At 39.5% G+C, this 13,505-nt stretch overlaps 1 protein-coding gene across 1 annotated transcript in view; it reads right to left on the bottom strand.

Moving 5' to 3' along the window:
* Positions 1-13,505, bottom strand: part of OTUD7A (OTU deubiquitinase 7A) — a 376,751-nt gene that overhangs the window by 212,032 nt on the left and 151,214 nt on the right.

Genomic DNA, 13,505 nt, shown 5'->3' with positions numbered 1-13,505 from the left:
AAAAAAAATGCATATGTATTAAAAAAAGAAATTATGGTAACATATTATTATATAGTCAAATCTGCCAACCAAATTCTTTATCAGTCTGGGATTGCTGCCTGACTTAAGAAGGCCTCCTTGGGCAGTCTTCTAAACTTTTGCTAATATTTATACAATCTGACTTTTTACCCTACATTTAGATTTAAAATTCATCTGGAATTTACTCATCTACATGGCATATTGTTGGCATCTAATTCTGTTTTCTTCCAACACCATTGATTAAGACAATATTTATTAAATATGACATCTTTTCCTGCTGAGTTACAATACATCTATACCTCAATCTGCTTGTACAATTCCAGTGATTTTTATTTTATTTTTTTCATTGTGGTGCCAATGCTTTATTTTTTTGTCTGCTATAGCTGTGTGATACTTTTAGTATATGACATAAGTCCCTCTTGCTATTCTTTTTCAAGCATTTCTTGCTAATATTTGTGAATTTCGGCTCAGTCAAAACAAAAATCGAGGGTACTGATCAAAGCTGTATATGACATTTATATATGAATTTCAAAAGGATTGATGTCTTCAAACTTAGTTTCCCTATCCATGAGCATGGTATATCTCCTATTATGTAGATTTTTAAGTCCTTTAATTAAAAATTCATACTTTTCATGCTTCTTGCTTTTAGTATGCATTCCTACAGCAAAATGCAAATAAAATATGTACAAAGTGGAAAAGAGATTGGGAAAAAATTTTAGTTGGAAAATAATCAGACTTCCTAATGTATAAAAACCTTCCAGAGATAATAGAGAACAGTCAGAGGACAGTAGGCAAAAGCAATTCTTATAAAAGAGGGATGGAGGACAGCTGATAAGGGTAAGAGGGAATGCACCACCTACCACACATCACGAGCAATGAAGGAAATGCAAAGCTAAACAAGGTACTTTTTTTTTTTTTCTGATGAGATTTGTGAAACTTAAAAAGAATCACTAACACCCAGTGGTGGCGAGGATGTGCATTTCACACATTACAGATGGAAGTGTAAATTGAAAAAGAATGTGCAGCATAAACTAAGCATCAAAATGCACATGCCCTTTGTTTTTTTTTTTTTTTATAGGGGATATATTAGAAACTCAGAGTTTATTTATTTTTTTAATGATTTTTTATTATATTATGTTAGTCACCATACAGTACAATGCACATGCCCTTTGAATCATACTTTTAAGATCTTATCCAACAGAAGTTAAGAGTTCTGGTACAGAGAAAAAAAAAACAACCACCACCAAAAACTATACATAATAGGTTCTGCCACCCCCAGCATTATTTGTGACAGCAAAAGTCAGAACATTATCCATAGTGTTGGTATAAATTTTGCTATAGCCATGTGATATTGTAATGAGCATGTCATTTTGAAGGTTTACACCTTTCTTCCTTAAATCATGTTTTCTTTGCAGCTTTCCCCTTTAAGGCTGACTTACACTCAGAATCAAAGAAGTCACCCACCAGCTCTGAGTCTCAAAGCTGGATTTTCTTAACTCCTGAGTAAGAATACAGTCTTGAAATCCAGGCTTATTGGAGACAGAGAAAGCAATCAAGTAATTGTCTGAATTCCAGTAGTGGAGCTTTCCAAGGCCTTTTGAGGGAAACGTGCCTCAGCCACTAAAGAGAACTTTACTATGGGCCAGGGCCAGGGAGGCCCCAAGACTTCAAGATGAAGGAGTGGAAAGCCCATCACTTCCAGTGACTCTGGCAGAGAGAAAGTTGGAGGAGGGGGCCGGGAGATACAGGCATCCTGTGCTCTTTCTGGGCCAAAGAACCAGGTAGAGAGGAATGTCAAGAAGATAAAGGAGCAGTGAAAGCAGCAGTGGGATGGGAATTATACTTTGATCCTTTTTTGTGATTATGGGAGAAGATCTGTCTGAATCTAAGCAGAATGCACCAGTATAATGGGGTTTTGCAGAAAGACACTCATAAGAGAGAGAGTAAAGGGAAGGGAGAGACAGAGCGAGAAAGAGCAAGGGGAGAGAGGGAAAGAGAGAGACACAGGGGAGGAGACAGAGAGAGGGAGGGAGGGGTAGGGAGAGAGAAGGGGAGGAAGGGAGACAAAGGCTAAAGAAGAGAGAGTATGGACTGATACATGAATATATATTCATTTATAATAAAAACAAGGAATGAAAATGTTATCCATCATAAACTTTTGAGTGACAGGATTATAGATAACTGATATCATCTTTGATCTTTTGCGTGTTTTCTGAATTTTCCCTAATATAGTCATATACCACTTTTGCGATCAGAAAAACAAAGACGTTAAAACAAACAAACAAAACAAAAAGGCATTAAGGCATTTAAATACTTTTGCTATTCATCACAGAAAAGTTTTTTGTTTTGTTTTATTCTGGTAAGGCTACAACCAAATGAGCTGAATGATCCAAACCTAAATCCACCACTGAATGTGGGCCCCAGGTACACGTCTTGAGAAACCAGTACCTGCAAATGAAGTGCCACGACTTCAACTTTACTAAGCTGCACTGTCATGGGAATATATATGCCCGAAAAGTGGGATCTGGTACTAGGGGAGGAGATTCCCACTGCATCAGGAGGCAGGCCTGTTCCCCCTCCATCGTGTCTGGTGTCTGTGGATTGGCCTCCAGCAATGCATGGTAGTGCAGAGAGGTAAGAGCAAGTCCTCAGGCAGGGGGGAGACTAGAGGGAGAAATCAGAGGACAAGACTAACATCTGGGCAGTAACAAAGAAAGAAGGACCCTCCCCAGTTTGTGGTTTAGGGCCCCAAGATGTTCACCTGTTCTGGGAGGTAAGACTATAGAAAATCACTGGGTTTACATCTTGGGCTGCAGAGCCAGCACCCCTGTCTTGGTAATAGTGGGTTGTTCCGGCTGTGGCCTTGTAAACACAACATGAAGAATGTGTAGTTATCCCTGTAAAATCCTTTGTTTACTTCTTTGATCTAATCAACATGGGAAAATAGGGCCTAAAATGAAAAAGCTTGAAGATGAAAAAGGACTTCAAATGAGGACACTTAACCATCATACTTGCTGCAGAGTACTGGTTAGCAAGTGAAGTCTTCAGTGTCAGAACAACAGAGTATCGATTACAATGATATGGCTGCCCTTGAACACAGACAGCCTGTAAGGATGAAATAAAATAATTTAAAAAGCACAATCCCAGTTCCAGAAAAAGATGGAATAGACAAACTTTCACCTATTCTTATCACTAAGGACAGCTTAAAATTCTGGGCTTTCTATACTAAAACAAACAAACAGACAAAAGCAACAAACAAATAAGTCTAGGAATACTGAAAAGTGGAGAGTAAAAGGCAGACTGGCTAGGACTCCGGGACCTGGAAAACAACACAATGGTGAGGTCCCTGGGTTTCCTTTATGCCTCATATATACTGGACTGCATGCTGGACAAGCCAGCAACTTGGTTATGCCAACAGACACTCTCAAAAGCAGCCTGCTCTCTCTGGCCAAAGGACAAGAAAGAGGCAGCCTAGCAGGATGGAAAAATTTTAGGCAATGACCACACTACACTAGCCAAATACCATGGAAAAAAACTGTGACTCCACCTCATTCCTGAGTGGGGAGCCTAGACTTCACCATTGTTGGGCTGAAATGAGACACCCCTATCTCCCCAACAAGGAGGTGTCAGAGAAAGTCTAGAGGGGAAGGAGCACTTTCATCCTTGTTTGGTGGTAAGAAGACCCTCTCTACCTACACTGTCAGCAGCAGCTATATGGAGAGGCTGGAATCCCATCCCCACCCAAAAGTAACAAAGCACTCTTCTCTTTTCCAATTAAATAGTGTCTGTAGAGACCAAATGAGTAACAGTATGAGGGATTTCCTCCTCCTTGAAGCCAGGGGAGTAGAAGCTGAAGCCCAGTGGGAAGCCTGGACTTTGACCTCAGCCCAGCAGTTACAAGGTGTCCCTCCTCACTTCCCTAGGATGTCCATGGAGGTGGAATGGGGAAATTGGTCTTCCATCCCCACCTGGAAATAATGACGTGGCACACTCCTTCCTCTGCCAGCCTGTTGTCCAAGGAGGACTGCTAAAACAGAAATTTTAAATAGGATTCAGAATCTCATAACATAACACACAGGGTATAATTGAAAATCACTCATCACAGAAAGAACCAGAAAAATCTCAACTTGAATGAGAAAAGACAATCAATGGATGCCAATTCTATGTGACACAGATGGTGAGATTCTCTGACAGAGGTTTTAAAGCAAATATCATACAAATGCTTCAACAAGCAATTACAAGTATGTTTAAAACAAATCAGAAAGTAGGAAGTCTCAGTAAAGAAATAGAAGATATAAAGAAGAACCAATGGAAATTTAGAACTGAAAAAAACCCACAATAACCTAAATGAAAAACTTACTGGATAGGCCCAACAGCAAAATTAATAGGACAGAGGAAAGAATCATTGAACTTACAGACAGAACAACAGAAATTACCCAATCTAAACAACAAAGAAAATAGAAAAAAATTAAGCAAGCCTCAGGGACTTGTGCATATAGCAAAAGACATAAAATTTGTGTCCTCAAAGTCTCAGAAGGAGAAGAGAATGAATCTGGGGCTGAAAAAGTATTTGGAGAAATAATGCCTTAAAATTTCCCAAATTACGCAAAAAAAACCCCATAAAACTACAGATTCAAGAAACTGAACAAACCTGTGACATTATAACTAAATAAATAAGTAAATAAATAAATAAATAAAATCTATGTCAAACACAAAATAATCAAACTCGTGGAAAAAAAATCTTGAGAGCAGAGTGAGACAAATGACATCTTACTGTGAAAAAACAATTCAAGTGACAATGGATTTCTCAGAAACCATAAAGACTAGAAGGAGTGGAATAACATTTGTCAAGTGCTGAAAGAAAAGAACTGCCAATGCAGAGTTCTATATCAAGCAAACATACCCATCAGGAATGAAGGGGAAATTAGGACATATTCAGATGAATACAATCTAAGAAAATCTGTCACTAGTAGACCTATCCTAAAAGAATGACTAAAGAATTTCTTAAAATGCAAAAGAAATCAACAACACAACAACAAGAACAACGAAAACCCCTCAAGCTTAGAACATCAGGAAGGAAGGAAAAACAATGGAAAGAGTAAAAATTGGAGTGATATAAGACATTTTTCTTATTTTCCAAATTATATTCAATGTTTGAAGCAAAAATTATAACTGTGTCTGATGTGATTCTCAGAGTACTACATGGAGGAAATATTTAAAATAATCATAAATAGGAGAGGGTAAGGGGACTTAAAAGGAGGTAAAGTATCTATATTTTATTCAAATTGGTAAAATATCAACACCAGCATACTGTGGTAAGTTACACATACACAATGCAACACCTGGAGAAATTATTAAAAAACCAAAGAATTGAACTCCTACTGTGTGTTCTGTAACCACAGTGGAACCAAAATTGGAAGTCAATAATAGAAAAAAATTTTAAAAAGCTTTCAAATAGTTGGAAACTGAACAACAGACTTCTAAATAATCCATGGGTTAAAGAAGAAGTCTTGGCGTGCCTGGGTGGCTCAGTCAGTTAAGCACATGCCTTTGGCTCAGGGCGTGATCCCAGGGTCCTGGGATCAAGCCCCACATCGGGCTCCCTGCAGGGAGCTTGCTTCTCTCTCCCTCTGCCTGCTGCTACCCCTGCTTGTGTTCTCTCTCTCTCTCTCTGTCAAATAAATAAATAAAATCTTAAAAAAAAAGCTTTAAAGAAAAAGTCTCAAGAGAAATTTAAAAATATACTGAATTGAAAGAAAATAAAAATAAAACAAAATTTGTAAGACACAGCTAAAGTACTACTAAAAGGCAAATTTACAACACTAAATATGTGTAGTAGAAAAGAGTAAAGCCTCCAAGCAATAATCTAAGCTCCCACTTAATGAAACTAGCAACATAAACACACAGCCAGCAAAAGGAAGAAAATAATAGAGAAGTCAATAAAATCGAAAACAGCAAAACAGAGAAAAACCAATAAAACAAAAAGCTGGTTCTCTGAAAACATCAATAAAATAGACAAACCTGTGGCAAAACTGACAAAGGAAAAAAGACACAAATTCCGTATAACAAGAATAAAATAGGAGGAGGAGGAGTTAAGATGGCGGAGGAGTAGGAGACACCGTTTTCAGCCGGTCCTCCCAGTCGAGTGGGATAGGTACCAGACCAGCCTAAACAACCACGGAACCAGCCTGAGACGCAGGAAGACGCATCTGGATCTCTACAAATGAACATCTCCAGCGCTGAGGGGCCATGAAACTGTGCACAGATATCGGAAGATAAACGGAAGGGGGAGGGAGCCGCCGCGTTTGGGCACCGGGAAGCGGTAGCCACTTGCACGGGAGAGCGGGCGGGCTCGTGGTCGGCACCCGCAAAACAGCAGACTGAGACCGTGAGCCGGGTGCGCGCGCCACCAGGCATCTCGCGGAACACCGGAATCCCGGTGCGCTCACTGGATCCAGACTGAGACCGGGAGATCCGGGAGCGCGCGGGGCGGCTGGCGGCTGGCGGCGTTAGAAACACAAAGGACAGAGACGCGCCGGCCCTGGAAGTGAGGGCTGGGACGCCGGGTGTGGGGCGCACATCCCGGGACGCTACGAGGTTGAGCAGCACCAACAGAAACAAGAGTTAAAGTGCCAGAACATTAGTAGAGAACGGTCCCCATCCCTCTGTTCACGTGACAGAGGCTGAAATTGGCCCACCGCTGCTGCTCTACTTCTCAGAAGAGGCACAGCAAACCACCAGGGAAAGCCGCCAGAGAACAAAAGCCTGGAAATACCGGCTCAGGGAGTGCCCATCCCCATCCCCCTACTGGGGACGCGGAGACTCTACTCCAAACTGGGTTGCCTGAGTATCGGGCGTGAGCACGAGCCCTCCCAGAAAAACACAGGAAGGCAGGGCTGAAAAATCAAAGAAGCCTATAACCCGGAGCGCCGGGGTGGCACAGTCATTGACGCCTGCTCTCGGCTTAGGCGTGATCCCAGCGTTCCGGAAAGGAGTCCCATCATCGGGCTCCTCCCTGGGACCTGCTTCTTCCTCTCCCACTCCCCCTGCTTCTGTTCCTCTCTCGCTGGTTGGCTGCCACACTTAAATAAATAAATAAATAAAATCTTTTAAAGAGAGCACATCCCTAAGATCCCTATAAAACAAGGGGCACGGTAGGACCAGTCAATAATTTGGGCTCTGGAAACCCCGCAACCTCTCTTCATCAGAATGACAAGAAGGAGAAGCCCCCCAGCAAAGAAAAGACAGTGAGACTGTGGCCTCTGCCACAGAAATAATGGACATGGATGCAAATCAAATTATCAGAAGAATTCAGAGTAATGGCGATGGCTCAAAAACTGATGAGTAGAGAGGTGAAAAAGTATAACGAAAGTGTATTGTAGAATATAGAATCCCCTAAGTGACAGAAATGAGGCGAAGTCGAGCCAGAAATTAAAAATTCTATGGCCAAAATGTCAGTAAAACTAGAGGCTCTGATAGCCAGGGTCGCAGAGACAGAGGAAAGGGTTAGTGAATTGGAGGATGGGTTAATAGAGGAGAAAAATGAAAATAGAAGATAGTCCCTTAAAAAATCCCCACGCCCACGAATGTCAGGTTACGGAGATTACTCGACGAAACGATCCAATGTTAGAATCATCGGCATCCCCGAGGGGTGGAGAAAAACCTGAGGTCTAGAAGAGATATTTGAAGCAAATTGTAGCTGAAAATCCCTAATCTAGCAAGGGAAACAAACATTCGTGTCAAGACAGAGAGACCCCTCTCCCAAGCTCAACCATGACAAACCTACGCCCACATCACGCCTATAGTACGCAACGCAAATATTAGATGCAAGGATACAGTATGAACGGCCAGGCCAAGAAATTTCTCACGTACCCAAGGCAAAAGCATCCAGAATTACGTCAGACCTGTCTACACAGACCTGGAATGAGAGAAAGAGGTGGAGCATATTTAAAGCTCTTTCGAAGAAAAACATGCAGCCAAGGATCTCTTTATCCAGCAAGGCTTGTCATTCAGAATTGATGGAGAAATAAAGAACATTTCAGAATCGCCAGTCACTAACCAATTTTTGTAACTACTGAAGACCAGCCCTACAGGAGATATTACGGGGGGTTCTATAAAAGTAAAAAGGCCCCAAGAGTGATACAGAACAGAAAGTCACACCAATACAAACAAAGACTTTACTGGCAACATGTCAACATTAAAATCATATCTCTCAGTAATTAGGTCTTAATGTAAATGGTTTGAACCATCCCATAAAAACGTCACAGGGTTGCAGATTGGATAAAAGAAATGACCCATCCATTTGCTGTTCTACAAGAGACTCATTTCAAACCCAAAGATGCATTCAGACTGAGAGTAAGAGATGGAGTACCATCTTTCACCTTAAATGGTCCTCAAAAGAAAGCTGGGGTAGCAATTCTCATATCAGAATAAATTGGATTTTAAAACTACAGACTATAGTTAGAGACGCGAAGGGCACTATATTATTCTTATAGAAGTATTCAACAAGTGGATATGACAATTATAAATATATATGCCTCAACAGGGAGAACAGCAAGATACACAAGACCAACTCTTATCCAGAATAAAGAGACATATAAATGAAAATACATTAATAGTAGGGGACCTCAACACTCCATATCAGAAATAGACAGAACACCCTGGCAAAAACTAAGCAAAGAATCAGCAGCTTTGAATGCCATACTCGATGAGTTGACCTCATAGATATATATGAACACTACACCCCAGAACCAAAGAATACTCATTCTATTCTAATGCCCATGAACATTCTCAAGAATAGACCATGTTCTGGGACACAAAACAGGTCTCAACGATACCAAAAAAGATTGAATATCCCCTGCACATATTCTCAGACCACAAACGCTCTGAAATTGGAACTCAACCACAAGGAAAAATTTGGAAGAAACTCAAACACTTGGACACTAAGAGCCATATTGCTCAGGAATGACTCGATAAACCAGGAAATCAAAAATCAAATTAAACAATTTATGGAGACCAATGAGAATGAAAATACAACAGTCCAAAACCTATGGGATACAAAGGCAGTCCTAAGGGGAAATACATAGCCATCCAAGCTCACTCAAAAGAATAGAAAAATCTAAAATGCACTTTTTATATTCTCACCTCAAGAAGCTAGAACAGCAACAGAGGGACAGGCCTAATCACGCACGAGGAAGCATGTTGACCAAAATTAGAGCTGAAAATCAATCAAGCAGAAACCAGAAGTACAGTAGAGCAGATCAACAGGACTAGAAGCTGGTTCTTTGAGAGAATCAATAAATCTGTCAAGACCACTGGCAAGACTTATCCAAAAGAAAAGAGAAAGGACCCAGATTATTAAAATTATGAATGAAAAAGGAGAGGTCACTGACGAGCACCATTGAAATTATGGAAGGATTATTAGAGAAATTTTATCAACAGCTATATGCCAATAAACTAAGCAATCTGGAAGAGATGGAATCCTTCCTGGAAACCTATAAACTACCAAGATTGAAACCGAAGAAATTGATTCCTTAAACAGGCCAATTAATTATGAAGAAATTGAGTCAGTGATAAACAACCTTCCAAATAACAAAACTCCAGGCCCGGACGTTTTCCTGGGGAATTCTACCTCAAACATTCAAGGAAGAAATAATACACATTCTCACAAAGCTATTCAAAAAATAGAAACAGAAGGAAAGCTACCAAACTCATTCTATGAGGCCAATATTACCTTGATCCCCAAACCAGGCAAAGACCCCTCAAAAGGAGAATTACAGACCGATTTCCTAATGAATATGGACGCCAAAATCCTCAACAAGATACTTAGCGAATAGAATCCAACAGTACATTAAAAGGATTATCCATCACGATCAAGTGGGATTCATACCTGGATGCAAGCGTGGTTCAATATTCGCAAATCAATCAGTGTGATACATCATATCAACAGAAAAGACTCAGGAACCATATGATCCTCTCAATAGATGCTGAAAAAGCATTTGACAAAATACAGCATCCTTTCCTGATTAAACCCCTCAGAGTGTAGGAATAGAAGTTACATTTCTCAATCTCATAAAAGCCATCTATGAAAAGCCTACTGCAAATATTATTCTCAATGGGGAAAAGCTGGAAGCCTTTCCCTTAAGATCAGGAACTCGACAAGGATGCCCACTCTCGCCACTATTATTCAACATAGTATTAGAAGTCCTTGCAACAGCAATCGAGACGACAAAAAGGGATCAAAAGGTATTCAAATTGGCAAAGAAGTCAAAATGTCTCTCTTTGCAGATGACATGATACTCTATATGGAAAACCCAAAAGAAGCAACTCCCAAATTATTAGAAGTTATAGAGCAATTCAGTAACGTGGCAGGATACAAAATAAAATGCTCAGAAATCAGTTGCATTTCTATACCGAATACGAGACGAAGAAAGAGAAATTAGGGAATCCATCCCATTTACAATAGCACCAAAACCATACGTTACCTTGGAATTAACTTAACCAGAGACGTAAGCGACCTATATTCTAGAAACTATAAATCACTCTTGAAAGACATTGAGGAAGACATAAAAGATGGAAAGATATTCCATGCTCATGGATCGGAAGAATTAACATAGTTAAAATGTCCATGCTACCAGAGCAATCTACACTTTCAATGCTATCCCGATCAAAATCCAAGGACATTTTCAAAGAACTGGAACAAACAGTCCTTGAATTTGTATGGAAACAGAAAAGGCCCAATCTCAAGGAACTGTTGAAAAGGAAAAAAAGCTGGGGGCATCACAATGCGGATTCGAGCTGTACTACAAAGCTGTGATCACAAAGACAATGGTACTGGCACAAAAACAGACACATAGACCAATGGAACAGAATAGAGAGCAGAAATGGACCCTTGGCTCTTTGGGCAACTAATATTTGATGCAGAAACATCTGGTGGGGAAAAAGACAGTCTCTTCAATAAATGGTGCTGGGAAAATTGGACAGCTACATGCAAGAGAATGAAACTTGACCACTATCTCACACACATACACAAAAATAAACTCCAAATGGATGAAAGACCTCAATGTGGCAGGAATCATCAAAATTCAGAGGAGAGAACATAGGCAACAACCTCTACGACATCGGCCAAAGCAACCTTTTTCATGACACATCCCCAAAGGCAAGAGAAACAAAAGATAAAATGAATTTATGGGACTTCATCAAGATTAAAAGTTTCTGCACAGCCAAGGAAACAGTCAGAAAACTAAGAGGCAGCCATAAGAATGGGAGAATATATTTGCAAATGACACTACAGATAAAGGACTGGTATCCAAGATCTACAAAGAACTTCTCAAACTCAATACACGAGAAACAAATAAACAAATCAAAAAATGGGCAGAAGATATGAACAGACACTTTTCAATGAAGACATACAAATGGCTAACTGACCGTTATGAAAAAATGTTCAAAATCATTAGCCATCAAGGAAATTCAAATCAAAACCACACTGAGATACCACCTTACGCCAGTTAGAATGGCAAATAGACAAGGTAAGAACAACAATTGTTGGAGAGGATGTGGAGAAAGGGGATCCCTCCTACATTGTTGGTGAAATGCAAGTTGGTAAGCCACTCTGGAAAACAGTGGAGGTCCTTAAAAGTTAAAGATTGGACTACCCTATGATCCAGCCATTGCACTACTGGGTATTTACCCCAAAGATACAGACGTTAGTGAAGAGAAAAGGCCATATGCACCCATGTTCATAGCAGCAATTCCTAATAGCTTCGTGGAAGGACCGAGATGCCCCTTAACAGATACTGGATTAAGAAAGTTGTGGTCCATATATACAATGGAATTATCAGCTATCAGAAAGAGCAGAGTTCTCAACATTTGCACAACATGGACAGCACTGGAGGAGATAATGCTAAGTGAAATAAGTCAAGCAGAAGAAAGACAATTATCATATGATTTCTCATCTATGGAACATAAGAACTAGGATGATCAGTAGGGGAAGAAAGGGATAAAGAGGGGGGTAATCAGAAGGGGAATGAAACATGAGAGACTATGGACTATGAGAAACAAACTGAGGACTTCAGAGGGGAGGGGGTGGGGGAATGGGATAGACCGGTGATGGGTAGTAAAGGAGGGCACGTATTGCATGGTACTGGGTGTTATACACAACTAATGAATAATCGAGCATCGGAAGCCGGGGATGTACTGTATGGTGACTAACATAATATAATAAAAAATCATTAAAAAAAAAAAAAATAAAATAAAATAAAAAAAGAAAAAAAAAAAGAAAAGAAAAAAAAAAAAAGAATAAAATAGGATATTGCTCCAGATTCTCAGACACCAAAAGCATACTAAGGGAATATTACAAACAACGGTGTACACGTAAGCTTGGTCACTTAGACGAAATGGACCAATCCCTTGAAAAGCACAAACTACTACAACTCACTCAATATGAAATAGATAATTTGAATATCCCCCTATTAAATAAGTTTAATTTATAATTTCAAGTCTTCCTAAAGAGAAATATCCAGGCTCACACTGTTTCTGAACAATTTTGAAAAATACAACCACATGTTTAAAAAGAATGCCAATTCTATACAAGCTCTTCCAGAAACAGAAAAGTAACACTTCTCAATTAAATGAGGCCAGTATTATCTTAATATCAAAATCTAAGAAATACAGTATATAAAAGGTAAATAATATTCTTAATAAATACAAACACAAATATTATTTATATACCATAGATAATATATTATATAAATAAGTATAATAAATAATATAAACCCCACTTAGTCATGGTATATAAATATATATGTGTATGTATGAAATTATATACATGTAAAACCAAGTCAGATTTACTCCAGGGATGCAAGGACGGTTCAATATTAAAAAATTTATCAATGTAATCAACCATATTAACAAGCTAAAGACAAATCACACAATTACATCATTCATGACGAAAGCTTTCAGAACATTAGGAATCAATGGGAATTTCTTCAACCCGATACAGAAAAATTACGCAAAAATACTATAGCTAACATAGTTAATGGTAAAGGGCTGAATGTTTTCTTTCTTTTTTTTTTTAAAGACTTTATTTTTTAATTTATTTATTTAACAGAGAGAGAGAGACAGCCAGTGAGAGAGGGAACACAAGCAGGGGGAGTGGGAGAGGAAGAAGCAGGCTCCAGCAGAGCAGGGAGCCTGATGCGGGGCTCGATCCCAGGACCCTGGGATCACACCCTGGGTCAAAGGCAGATGCTTAACGACTGAGCAACCAAGGGCTGAATGTTTTCTAACTATGATTAGGGTCAAGGCAATATGTCTGTTCTCACCACTTTATTCAGCATAGTACTGGAAGTCCTAGCCGGAGCAATAAGACAAGAAAAGGAACTAAAAGACATACAGATTGGAAAGGAAGAAATAAACTGTTCCTATTTGTAGATGACATCACAGTTTACATAGAAAATCCCCCAAAGAAGCTACAGAAGATTCCTAGC

Source organism: Ursus maritimus, unplaced genomic scaffold (assembly GCF_017311325.1).
Source record: "Ursus maritimus isolate PB19 unplaced genomic scaffold, ASM1731132v1 scaffold_27, whole genome shotgun sequence".
In the NCBI taxonomy this organism is placed as follows: domain Eukaryota; kingdom Metazoa; phylum Chordata; class Mammalia; order Carnivora; family Ursidae; genus Ursus; species Ursus maritimus.
This window is presented reverse-complemented; position numbering and strand designations above follow the sequence as displayed.